Below are 14,485 nucleotides of genomic sequence, written 5' to 3'. Positions count from 1 at the left end.
CTTTTATCATTACTTATACATCAACCAGTCAGTTCACAACCTTACATCTGCGGCAACTACGGGTGTCAGGAACCCCGTCTGTGTGGGTAGCATGAGTGTGGCAAGTGCAGGAGCCAGGCACCATCATAGCCTTTCCTGAGGATTCCCTGTGTGTAAGAATAGTAGCACCTGGAGACATAGCCGCACTAGGCAAGGTCCTAGTGTGAATCCTGTGGGCTTTGTTTTTGATAAAATAACAAGCAAGGTTTTACATTTTATTTTATTTTTCCCTTGTAACCATCCAATGTGATGTACAGAACGCTGAGTTCTTATTGAGGGCTACATGATAAAACCGACCGTCCTTTTTCTATTTAAAAAAAAAAAAAAAAAAAAAAAAAAAAAAAAAACATAGTCTTTGCTACGAAAATTTTACCCATCCCTCACAATACATAGTGGCTCCCCACCAACACATTCACAGTGCGTATAAAATTAAATATACGATGATCCACTTGCATTGCATCATTGTCTGATAGTACCTATAATACCTGGCTTGGCTGTGGGCATTACTAAAGATAGATCGTTTGTATTTTAATATTCACTCCTACTGCTGAAACACTTCAGACGCCAAGTAGGGTGACTATTAACGTGAACTATACCGAACAAAATTATTTTTGGCTGCAATTTGCCATTCACAGTATTTATCTAACAGCATTTTTTACTTTTTCCCAGTTGTTCACAGATGGACACCCGATGGTGGTTCAGAGTGCTGTCAGCAGAAAGTTCTGCCTGACTGGGCTGTCGTGGACCTGGGATGAGTGTGTAACAGATAGCATCAGCACCCTACTGACACCCGTCACTCCCAGCGCCAGGGATATGTTAACAATCATAATGTAATTAGGGATATTTGCAGCATTATACGGTAGTTAATTACTCTAATCTGATCACTTATTATTATATTTTTTTCTTCAGAGAGTTTTGTTCTCTGTAGTACAGACTTTTCGATCTGGAGGGCCTTAATCAGTTCCTTTAACTTTAGGGTTAAATAAAACAATTTGAAAAATAATTTAATTTAATCATTTGATGATGTCAAGAATGATTTTATAAGTATGTATTTATAGTTTTGAGGGTACCATCAGAAAAATCTACGTGATCATAATTATAATATTTCATAAAACTAGAGCAGAAAGCAGGATTTCTCATAAATGGATTCTCCTTTCTCATGAACTGAATTTAGTGTTCTCGAATGTGTTTAAACATTAGAATTAAAGATGCTCGTATTATTATTCTATAATCCCACTAGGAAGGAAATTAAGTATACCTCATATGTCTCATATGAATGATAGTTATCAATATTAATACTAACAACTCATATCTAGTTAAATGGGTTACTCCATATATTGGTTATTCATGTCATGCTGACAATTTAGGACCTAAATTACCTACGTACAGATGGCACTGTGATGGGCTGCTGAAAATTCACAAAAACATGTTTCCCAGCAGAGTAATTTCCCTGTTTATTCTCCTACTGTGGAAGTTATGATGTCCAAGACCGCATGCAGATGTTCTGCTATGTCGTTAAGGAAGATGTACTCGAACAAGTGAGGTGGGTGGGTATGGTACAGTAGGAGGACAGGTGGGTGTTTGGAATGCCTGAGTAGAGTGAGTGGGGGGAGATAGGTGGGTGGGTTGGTGATGGGAGTTGGGTGGGTGGAAGATGTGGGTTGGGGTGGTTGGGTGGGTTTGACGCACGGGTGGGGCGGAGGGCTTTGTGGGAGGGTGCATGGACTTTTTGAGTGTGCACGTGGATGTGTAGCTTCCTGGAGGACTAGCCAGGAGATGGTATTGCTACACTGGCTGGTTGAATAGGTGTATGGTTGGAAGGGGGGGGTGACCCATGGGGTAAATGGGTCCATGGTGGGAATAAGCCCATGTGGGAAAATAGGTCCATGGGGGATATGTGCTCAGGGGAAGTGAGCCCAAGTGGAAACATAGGTCCAGTGGGTAACAACAGGAGGAAAGAGGTTCATGTGAGAAAGTAGGTCCATGTGGGGAGTTGGTGTGCAGTATGGTGAGAATATACATTAGGCTCATTGAAAAAAAATAGGTCAATGGTGAGAAAATACAGTAGTTTTGTGAGGGGATTTAAATGGTTATGTAGGTGAAGCAACTCAAGGATTTGAAGGGGTACATGGGGGATGTACATACAGTATGGTACAAAGAATGTGGAAGGGGAAAGGATACTCGAGTTTGGGGAGGCAATGAACATGATTTTGTGTAACACACATTTTAGGAATAGATTAGGTTGATTACATACGAGTCGGGGGGAAACAGTAGCCAGATAGACTATTTTCTGGTCAGGAGAGCTGATAGGAGGTTAGTGCTGGACGGTAAAGTCAAAGGTGCGAAGAGTGTGTGCAGCAACACAGATTACTGATAAGTGACATGGTGCTTGAGGAACGGGTAGTGAAGAGGAGGACTTATACACCCAGGAGGAAAACATGGAAGTTGAAAAACCAAACAGTAAAGGATGATTGCTATAGAATGGTGAGTAGAGTGATGGCTGGACTGGGAGCTGTTGACAGAAGTGTTAATGAACAGTGCTGGGCTCTCAAGAACAATCTCCTAAGAGTTACTGATTCAGTGTGTGGATGGACAAGGGGCCCTCGAAGACATAAGTTAACGTGGTGGTAGGGTGAGGGTGTAGAAGTTGCAGTTGGGGGGAAAATTTGGCTCTTTTGGGAATGGAAAAAGGGTGGAAACAAAAAGAAATACTTGGCTGCTAACCTTAGGGCTAAGAGGTATACAGGACAAAATCTGAGTCTCAGACTTCTACTGGATAACCTAAATAATGTTGAAAGGAAGAATATGATATTTATGGTGGCAGATTAAATGAAAGGGTAAAACAGGGATATCATAGGTGAGCAGTGTGTGTGAAGAATGATGAAGGAAAGGTAGTGGTGAACAATGAGAATACTAAAGACGCCTGGAGGGAACATTATACCCGGTTGCTGAATGAGGAGTTGACTGGAACAGGGAAGGTTTGGAGTCAGCGGATCCAGTGTTTGCCCCTTTACCTTTGACGTTGTTACTGTGAGCAGAGCAATCAAACTTCCATCCAGTGGTTTCAATCCCACTTTCTGTGCCCTAATCTCATATTTCTTCTATTGTTTCTTTATACCTGCAGTTGTAATGACCACTGTTCATTTTCCAAAACTGTCAAGAGCGGTGTTCCTTGGCTCTGTCTCTTCACCTACACTCCTCCTCCTCTTCATAAGTCGCCATTGGGCTGTACATGTAAAGGCGTGATTATATACTGATTACACATATATGTTTTCGTTGTTTATTGCTGCTAGAGGAAAAGAAAATATCTGACTTTTATTGCATGGAAGACTGGACTCATACATCTCTCAACTCGGCCTAATCTCCCACATGACCTGTCCCCTTACCATTAGTAACATGGGGTTCATTACTTCATCATACCTAAATATTATTGGTGTCTCCTTTTATCGTGATCTGTCTTGGAAAGATCACATAAACTTTCTCTCAAAAACACCATCGCAGAGGTTAGGTGTGGTGAACCAAACTCGTGTATTTTTTAATTCAACCCAGTTTTTATTTCTACAGAGATCTTAATCAGTAATGTACAGAGTACAGCTTTTATGTGTGAAGTTTACCACATGCAGCGTTTCAGAACAGCGTGAATTCAAAGTTTTTCATTTCATCAGTTCTTCTCACAGTGACTCCCATCAGTTTCTTTCTTCTTTGCAGTGTTGCATTGTCTCCTGTGTAGTATGTCTTCTGATCACTGTTTTCAGCACTGTGTAGCTACATTTCTCTTTACAGAGGACACGCAGCACTTATCTAGTAACACAGTCTCACCCTTTTTTCGGTACTCCCACATAGTTTCATGTATGCAGCTGGTCATCTCTGGAGCTATTTTCTAAAGGCGGTCTGTCCCACCGCATATAATCTCAAGACTTTTAAATACAATGTGAATAGACATCCAGAAACCGACTCTCTTGTTATGCAGTTCTATGTGGCAAGAACAATATCTGCAGGCTCTCACTCAAGGATTTTGCCTTTGCGTGATCTTCTTTCGTTTATACTACATATATATATATATATATATATATATATATATATATATATATATATATATATATATATATATATATATATATATATATATATATATATTTTAATATTGCCTCTTAATCGCTTATACACCAGAAACCTAACATCATATTCCTTTTTTTTTTTTTTTTTTTAGCTTATGCAGGAAAATATGCGACTATCAACGTAGAGAAAACCTCACCTGATCTAATTTCTTGCCACTGCCTGGGTATTTTTTCTTTATCAATAAAAGTGTCCCATGTTGTGTTTCTGAAGACTAACCAGCATACTTCAGGAAGTGCCTCTCAAGCTGAATAAACTCGTCTGCAAGTGAAATGTGTATTATATGTCTCCATTCTGGTGGAGTTAACCTTTTGATTGGCAAGATTTCTCCCTAGGGGAAAAAAAAAAAAAGGTATTGGCCTGGACAATTATACTTAATCTTTTCCCGGAATTAGTCGCGGGAATTGAGGCAAATGTAATCGAGGCAAAGTTTTATATGACGCTCTTATTCCTTCATATTCTAGTAATTCTTGCCCTACATCAGCACATGAAAGTGGGCCACAGGAGAGGCACTGCAAATCGTTAGCTCACTTATCATGGTCTGCCAGATTTGTTGATGTTCCGTTACTTGTCTTGTGAATCGCTTTCTGTATAGAAAATAATCAGAATCACCAGTAGGAAGTTCATGGATGGGTTCCAAGATTATCCTGCAAGACTGAGCAGACTAAAGTCAAAGACATTATAGCAGTTATAAAGGAACAGAAATGGAGGTGGGCAAATCATGTAGCAAGGATAATGGATAACCGATTGAGCAAGAGGCTGACTGACTGGACTCCAGGAGATTGTAAGCCAGCAGAAAAAGGCCAGGCAGGAGGCAGAGAGATGAGACAGAGAAGTTTGCAGGTAAAACGTAACAGAGGTTGGCTCAATCAAGGAATTCGTGGAGAGGGTCGTGGGAGGCCTTTGCTCAGCAGTGGACTTGCAATGGCTGATGTTGATGATCACACACACACACACACACACACACACACACACACACACACACACACACACACACACACACACACACACACACACACCTACTGTATCCATCTAGTATTATAGAATGTGACTTTTCCATTCCAGTGTTTCCTATAAAATTTCCATGTCAGTTTTTCCATGCTGCATGGTGGTTTTTCTCACTTTTTCCTGGAGGGTTTGGTGGTGGGGGGAGCCTTCTTGCTTTACTATCCTTATCCTTCAGCATGTAGAGTTAGATCTTGTAGTCATAGTTTTCTCTAACAAGCAGCCTCGAAAGGACCATAAGGTCTGTTGCTGTTTGCTTTCCTGTGTGTAATCCTGTGTATATCCATTGCCAGACGTCTCAATCCTGTAAGGGGTGGCCACAAACAAATCGCCTCCATATAGCCCTGTCCCCCGCCATTTCACTGCCCTCCCCCCAGCTCACATCCCTGTTTTTCATATACCTCTCCATTCCATCCTTCTATTTAATATATATATATATATATATATATATATATATATATATATATATATATATATATATATATATATATATGTATGTATGTATGTATTATACTGTATATAAACTGTATACTCTCTCTCTCTCTCTGTATACATATATATATATATATATATATATATATATATATATATATATATATATATATATATATATATATATATATAATTAGTATGCCTACATCGAAGACTCATCGCAGTGGGGTACATACACTCTCAGAGGGTGTATAGAGCTGTGGCTGGAGACTCATATATCTTTTCTTAATATTTTTAGTAATTATTGTTTAGATTCCTGTATATGATTTGGTCCAGTTTTACCGCTATATTTAAAATGTTTATTACTAAAGTAATTTTGTATACCATTCCATTTTTTTCATAGCTAACCTGGATACCTGATGTTTTCCAAGCATTTTGATGTAGGTTTTTGTTCTAGTGACGGACTAAGAATCCATTTTTATTTTTTTAATGAAATATCGATGGATCAGATGGTACACAGCTGCACAGATTTGGCGTATAGGGAACACGACACGTAAAAGGTTGAGAACCAGCGAGTTTTCGTAGCCTTGGTGATAACACTGTCTTTCTAGGCGTCTTCTTCCGGGGTTGCGCCTGAACTAAGGGTCGGTTTATAAACAGCAGTGAAGATTTCGTAACACCTTTTCTATGGCGATTTATAAATATTGCATTTCAATATCCTGTCATGTTACTGATGTAAATTTTATAAATATTAAAACGATGTAACATGCAACGGAATGTTAACGTATATCATGGTAAATAAATCGCCAAGGGAGAGGTACTACGAAGGCTTTAATCTGTTATCGTTTGGGCCGCTTGACTTTATATTAATTTCGTACCTTTATGTTTTACTTTCATTTTTTGTTTCTAATGCACTCTGCCATACCCCATCTCTAAGGTGGGAATTTTGGGTGAGATGATGACTATCTTTGCCCTCTTTCCCCCTCTTCCTTTTTCCGCTGTTCTTCTCTGTTAATTTCTCATTCCTGTTTCTTTCCCACCGTCTTCCTTCATCCTACTCTCTTGTTCCCTTACCTCCTTTCTTTCTTCCCTCTACCGTCTCTTTTCTTCCCAACCACTTTTTCCTTCTTATCTTCCTCCCTCATCCTCTCCGTCCTGTCTTCCCCATGCCCCAAGCTTCTCCCTCCCTTTCCTACTCGTTCTTTTTAACTGCGTCCGACTGTGGACACAGTAGACTTGACAGTCCGTTCCCGTAGGTCCAGCAGTCTTCCTATGTGCCAGACACCTTCACGTGCCACCACTTCAGTGCTAATACTCACCGCCACCACTTAATACATGCTAGAGCTCTCATTCAGGACTGGTGAGATGATATTTACGGTAGGTCGATGTTGTGCAATTTCAGTGAAGCTCGCTATTAGGAAATCCAAATAATCAAGCTGTTACCTGTTCCTGCATGAGACGAAACTCACATTCTTTCGAACATTAGATCAATCCGTCTCTTTCTCGAAAGTTTCCCTATTCCTTCTATCCCTCAGTCTCTCTCTTACGGTTGCTCTTCTTCCTTAACTCCCCACCTCTTGCCTGCCCAGTCTTTCCCCGCCCTATCCTTTCTCCCTCCCTACCACATTTTTTCCATTTCCTTCCAGATAGTTTCCCTCTCTCTCGCGTCCCTCCGTCGTGTGGGACTGTGGGCGAGTCCTGTGCACAAATTCCAGCCGGCTGGCCACCAAAGGACTCAGTAATATGTTTCAAATACTTGTCAAACGCATCAAAGGCTCCCACGACGCTGCGTTATCATCAAAGGCCTGCAGGTAAAGAGCACATCTCTCCCTGAATGGATTACGAGGGGTCTTAATGGTCATGCTGTGTGCGGGATACGATGCAGCCGCGATGGGAATGAGGCCCCAGGGATGATACAATGTTAGCCGAATTTCCTCCTTGTCATACCACTGCTTGTTGGCCAAATATGTGTAATATTAAACGCCTACTTGTTTCCCCAAATGCCTGAACGTCTGGCTTTAGTCGCAGATTAGTAATGTTGTCAGTATTGCAGATAAGTAGTCAAGGGCCCTTGTTAGAAAAATTTTCACAGTGTATTGTAAAGTCAGATAAATGTAACATGAACACCATTTACTGCAGATTTACAAATGACAGCCTAACGTTACCCGTCTTTCATGTGTTGTCCAATATATCATTCCTAATTCTTAAAAATCCTGCAAGAATATTAATATTTTAACTTACTGATGTCAGTCACAGGAGTTGCACATAACCTATGGAAAAATTACAAGGTGTTGTCGGTAGGCTCTCCTCAAATGTGACTGGCCAGGATATGGATCCTCCACGGCCAATCCAGGGGACTATGTAGTTTGTATCAGGGGTGGTACCAACAGATTTTAATGTGGCAGTGTACTACCTTGCTCTAAAAATACTTTAGGCTGTAACTTAGTTCATCTAATATTGGATCCAAATGTTTACCAAATATATTCAGATATTGGCAAAGGTTTACTGTCTGCTTTGGAAAGAAAAAGTGTCCAGTCACAGGATGACGTAACAAGCCACACCAGGCATTAACTTTTGGATTGTTTACGTGTTCCAGTGCTGCAGGAGGTTCTTCTGACCACCAAATTAGCGCGTTTTGTTTGTTCACTTTCCCGGATACGTGGATGGTTGCTTAGTCCGAGAACATGCAGTTTCACACAAATAACGATTTTTTACGTCAAATCTAAGATTTCCTTGTAACGTATTGTGTGATTTATTCCATTTTTATTATGATTTGTGCTGTAACTGAACTGTTTTACAGTTAGCCTACCCAAAATAACTCAGTGTTCTCTAGCCTGATCTGAACGAAGCAATCTTCCTGTGCTACCCAAATGCCCTGCAAAAATCCGGCAATTTGTTTATACTCTGCGGCTTTAAAATATGGAAGTAATGTGGTGAAAATAGTCACCCCTCCAACTCCTCATGCAGTTTTAGGCTCTCTCTCATTCCTACCTCCCCACCATTCTCCCCTCTCTCTTTTCCTCCGTTGTCTCCTCTATCCCCTCCTCCATTATCTCCCCTTCCCCCCCTCCTCCGTTATCTCCTCTCTCCACTCCTCCATTATCTCCTCTCTCACCTCTTCCATTATCTCCCTCTCTCCCCCTCCTCCATTATCGCCCCTCTCCTCTTCGTCCATTATCTCCCCTCTCCTCTACCATTATCTCCACTCTCTTCCTCCTTCATTACTGTCCCTCCTCCCTCCTGCTTAATCTCCCCTCCCCCCTCCTCAATTATCTCCCATCTCTTCCACGTCCATCATCTCCTCCTCCCTCACCATTTTCACCCCTTCTTCCCCTGCGCACTCTCCTCCCCTTCCTTACCGGTCTGTCCTTCCTCCACCACTCTGCTTCTCCCCTTCATCCTTCTTCCGTCATCTACTCCCTTTGCCTCCTCTTCATTTCATATCTTGTCCCATCATTCCTCCCTCCTTCCTTCCCCCTCCCCCCCTCCCCATCAGTTTCTCCTCCACCTCTCCCTCCCCGCTCCCCATCAGTGAGACGCGGATCCAGACTCTTATGCAAATGATCCAGAAGGTCCGGGATTAATCAAGCTAATGACCTGGTTAATATGTAACACCATGGCACTACATCTCTCTCTCTCTCTCTTTCTCTCTCTCTGAAATTTCCCTCAGGATTTTCTGTGCTGCACTGTACTGCTTTTCTCTCATTTTCATTATTTAGCTATTTATTTATGTATGTATTTATTTATATTACTGGTGGCGTATTACAGGGAATCTGGGAGGTGAAAGAGGGAACCTTTTGCTTTACGGTACTATCCTTGTCTTATATCTATATCTGTGACTGGCATATAAAGACTGCATAAACTATCGTATTATTACTGGTACTACTGTTTAGGCCAGATGGTCTTGTTGAGGTCATAAAGTCTATGTGGTCTATACATCTCTCTCTCTCTCTCTCTCCCCCCTGTTTGTCCTCCCCTCTCTCATCTCCGATACCTTGTGGTTACCCTTCTGGTCAGAAATTCTCTCATTGTCGGACCATCATTGTATTTCCTTCAGCTGAGAGAGAGAGAGAGAGAGAGAGAGGGAGAGAGAGAGAGAGAGAGAGAGAGAGAGAGAGAGAGAGAGAGAGAGAGAGAGAGAGAGCAATATTGGTATTCTTAAAACCAAGGGGACGAGTGTGTGTGTAACCTTTCAAAATTCTTAGGGTTACTGTGGAAGAGTTACGAGCATTTGGTTTGGTCAGGCTGTGTGCAGTGATACATACCGCACTGATCAGCAAGGCAGAGAAGACAAACGCTCTTTACTCATTTTGGTTTTCACAGATACTCTCAAGTGCCATAGGAGGCTTCGTAGCACTCTTTCCTGAGCTATTTGGTTTGAGTATTACACATTTTCCCTCATATGCTGTTTTTTACGTTTCAGTATCAACATATCTTGCATTACTAACACACAACAGGATATTAAAGTGTATTGTACCAGATAAATCGCCATGGATGAGGTGTTACGAAACATTCCGGAGCCATTTACAATACAACCCTTAGAGAGATGCATCCGGAGGATGAGGGGGATATAGTCCTTATTCTCGTCGGTTAAGGAAGCTTCTTAGCACCTCTTCCATAGCAATTTATTTTTGGATACGGATGGCTATCGTTCCGTACGTTATTATGCAGAGTATGGTGATATTAGAATGATTTCGGTAACACAAAAGAGGATGATAAGGCGTAATAAGCAAAACAAATAGCTTAAGAAAGAGTGCCAGGGAGTTTCCTTAACCCACAGGAATAGGTGCATTAGTGTTTGCATAGGCTGTCTCTCTTAATTATTCTGTCAAGGCGTAGTAAGCTGCTGAGCATCCTTTATTAGCAATGAGAATTTTGAATCTGACGGCCGTATGCTTCTCTCTCTCTCTCTCTCTCTCTCTCTCTCTCTCTCTCTCTCCCTCTCTCTCCATGCTTTTTTCTTTCTCTCCCTCCTCCTCCCTGTGAAGTGACATCTGGAGTGGCTCTTTAATATCCGGGGTGTTGCCAAAGAGAGAGAGAGAGAGAGAGAGAGAGAGAGAGAGAGAGAGAGAGACGGGTGTGTATATTTGAGAAAGGGCAAGTGAGAAGGTTATAATTGTGTGTGTGTGTGTGTGTGTGTGTGTGAAATTCTAAATCTTCATGACTATAAGATGATAATGATATAAACAAGAGACAGAATAGCCTTACCTCATCGGTTATGGAAGTTCTTTAACAATTCTTCCTTACCAGTTCTGTTGCTGCATATGAAGAGGTAATATTTTCTTCTATCTATCTATCTACAGCCCGACGCCCTAATCCCGCAAAGGGTGGCCGCAGACAAAACGCCTCCAAGTCACTCTGTCACCCACCATTTAACTACCCTCCCCCCAACTCACCCCCCCTCCCTCATATACCTCTCAACTCCATCCCTCCACCTCATCCTCGGTCTACCCCTCCCTCTCCCTCCCTCCACCTCACCTACATACACCCTCTTAGTCAGTCTTTCATTCTCCATTCTCTCCATATGTCCAAACCACCTCAGTGTATTTCTCCTAATCTTTTCAACCACATCCACATCTGCCCCACAACGTTCCTTCACTTCTTTATTCGTCAACCTGTCCCTCCACGTCACTCCACATGCTCCTCTCAAGTAACTCATTTCCACTGCTCTCACTCTTGACTTGTTCACCTCTTGCAAGGTCCACGCCTCGCTTCCATACGTCAGGGTAGGGATCACAATACCATCATGCAGTGACTTCTTAACTTCCATACTCACCTCCCTATTTCTCATCACTGCTTTCAGTGTACCAACAACCTTTCTTCCCTGCTGTACCCTTTCACGTACTTCATCCCCCAAAGTTCCATCCTTACTCATCACACTACCCGAGTACTTGAATGCACTCACATTCTCCATATCCTCACCATCCAACCTCACTGCACACTCTGTGACTTCATTCCTCTCAAACACCATAACTTTACTTTTGCTTACATTAACTTTCAGCTTCCTCCTCCTACACACTGTCCCAAATTCATTCACCAAACCTTGCAACTCCCATTCATCTTCACTCAACAATACTGTATCATCACCAAACAGCAACACCGGAAGCTTCCAAATCTCACCCTCATTCATTAGGGCCACCCCCACATCCACTGCCCTACCTTGCACCTCCTTTACAATCCCATCCATATATATATATTAAACAGCCATGGAGACATCACACACCCCTGTTTCAGTCCCACATTGAGATCAAAGAACTCACTCAGCTCACCATCCACTCGCACCGTAGCCCTAGCTCCCTCGTACATACTCTTCACAGCACTCAACAATTTCCCCTGCACTCCATAAATTCTTAATACCTTCAACATACCTTGCCTATCTATTCTGTCATAAGCTTTCTCCAAGTCCATGAAGGCAGCATACACTTTCCTTCCCTTCTCTAGATACTTCTCCACTAAACATCTTAGAACAAATATCTGATCTACACACCCGTTTCCCTTCCTAAATCCCCCTTGTTCTTCTCCAACTAGCTCCTCTGTCATATGCCTAACCCTATCAATGAGTATTCTACCATATATTTTACCAGTCACACTAAGTAGGCAAATACCCCTATGGTTACCACATACTTCTCTCTCCCCTTTTCCTTTGTACAGAGGAACAATTATACCTGATTTCCAGTCCTCTGGAACCCTTCCCTCTTCCCAAGCCAATCTACACAACTTCCATATCCACTCCACAACAATCTCACCCCCATACCTAAGCATTTCACCACACACTCCATCAATTCCTGGGGCCTTTCCCAGCTTAATCTTCTTCATCGCTTCCACTACTTCCGATCTACTGATCTCTTCCTCCCTCCTCTCATCTCTTCTTCTCCCAGCCATTCCCCAACCACTTATACTCACACTGCTCTCACTCTCTACATTCAACAAATCCTCAAAGTGCTCCTTCCATCTCCTCAATTTCTCTCTCTTCTCCACCAACAATCTATTATTCCTATCTTTCACTCCCCTACTATTTCCCCTTTCACACTGCCTTACTTTCTTTACCTCCTTCCAAAACAATTTCTTACTCTCCCTCCATTTCACACTCAGATTCCTCCCAAACTCTTCATCCACTTTCTTTTTACTCTCCTTCACCAGTCTCTTAACCTCCCTTCTCCTGCTCACATATACCTCTCTGTTCTCTCTCTCATCTTCTCCCCTACCTCTACTCGCTAACCATTCACTATATGCCTTCTTTTGTTCCACAGCTAGTTTCACCTCATCATTCCACCATGCTGTCCCTTGCACACCCTTGCATCTCCTCCTCACTCCACAAACCGCCTCACACGCTGCGTTTATCTCTTCCGTGAATATCTTACTTACGTCTTCCACCCCTTCCATCTGCTCTAGCTCATACCTTCCCAATCTTTCTTCCACTATGCTCTTATACTCTGTCATTTTCTCACTATCTTGCCATTTCTCCACTCTTCTCACAGGAGTTGCTTCCTCCTGTCTTCCTCTTCGTCTCCTCAACCACTTTCTTTGCAGCTCTACCTTGGCCATCACTAAGTGATGGTCCGAGACTCCATTCCCCCACCCTCTCCACACTCTTGCATCCAACACTTGTCTTCTCATTCGCTCATCCACACACACGTAGTCTATCATTGCCTTTCGTTCAACAAGTTCACCATCCATCCTCCTCATTACTCTCCATGTATACCGGTGGATCATCTTATGCCGAAAGTAGGTGTTGGCTATTGCCAACCCCTTACCAGCACAGATGTCCACCAAAGCACTACCATTCCCATCTACTTCAGCTGGCACACCCCACTGACCAACCACTCCATCCACTCGTACATTCCTAACTTTGCCATTCATGTCTCCAATCAACAGCACTCTCTCGCTCCTCTCAAACTTGTCCATACATGCCTCTACTCTCGCCCAAAACTCATCTTTCACTCTTGCCACTCGATCCTCTGTTGGAGCATACACACATACAATCGCCCATGCTTGTATACCTACTTTCATCCTCACCCATACAATCCTTGCACCCACTGTTCCATACTCTCTTATATTCTCCTTCCACTTCTTGCATATCATCAGACATACTCCCTCTCTTGCCCTCTCATTCTCACTGACTCCCGCACATATACCTACACCATATTCCCATTCTCTCATCCTTTCATCTTTTCTTACAGGTTATTAATTCAGTCTGTGTAAATATTAGAAAAAACGATTGTCTAAAAAAGAATACTAAGGCGTAGAAAGCAAAATAAATCTCTCAAGAAGAGGTGCTAATAGTTCTTCCATCTTGATGTGGCCAAGATTTTCGTCCTTTTGCATATTATTTCACGAGTTAACTTTTTCTTTTTTGTTGCACTTCCTTGTGACTAGCATACTATTTTGTTGTTAATCTATTGTTACAAGTCAGGTGAGATAGCAATTTTTAGCCAAGTGAAAGGAAAAAAAAAAAAAAAAAAAAAAAAGGCCCTCTAACCTAGCGAGAATATGTCTTTGAGGTGAGGTGGTGAGGAGGCGAAATGGGCCAAATCAAGAAGCATCGTATCACCTATTCATTATCTTGGCAGCATTTTTTTTTCTTCGTCGGTTGTTTGTGGAAGCGCTCTAAACCATCATAGCAACTGACTGTGGTAAAACGTAGGTATTCGTGTGTGTGTGTGTGTGTGTGTGTGTGTTAATTTCGGAAATTTGGTGTAACTGGATGGAGCATACTAACTGATAAATAAATAAGTGACGTAAGTTGGAGAGAACACTGGGTAAACATTCACTATATTTGAAGCAGTAGAAGCACCTTACCAAACCAGTTTTTCTTCTTCTGATGGTCTGTTATAATTTTTTATTATTTCTGTGGTGGTAATTAAATGTTTCATGCGATGTCTGTTTCTCCGCT

Source organism: Coenobita brevimanus, chromosome 1, assembly GCF_032717465.1.
Source record: "Coenobita brevimanus isolate Jiangsu-jjx chromosome 1, ASM3271746v2, whole genome shotgun sequence".
NCBI lineage: Eukaryota > Metazoa > Arthropoda > Malacostraca > Decapoda > Coenobitidae > Coenobita > Coenobita brevimanus.
The sequence above is the reverse complement of the archived record's forward strand: the minus strand, read 5'-3'. Positions refer to the sequence as shown.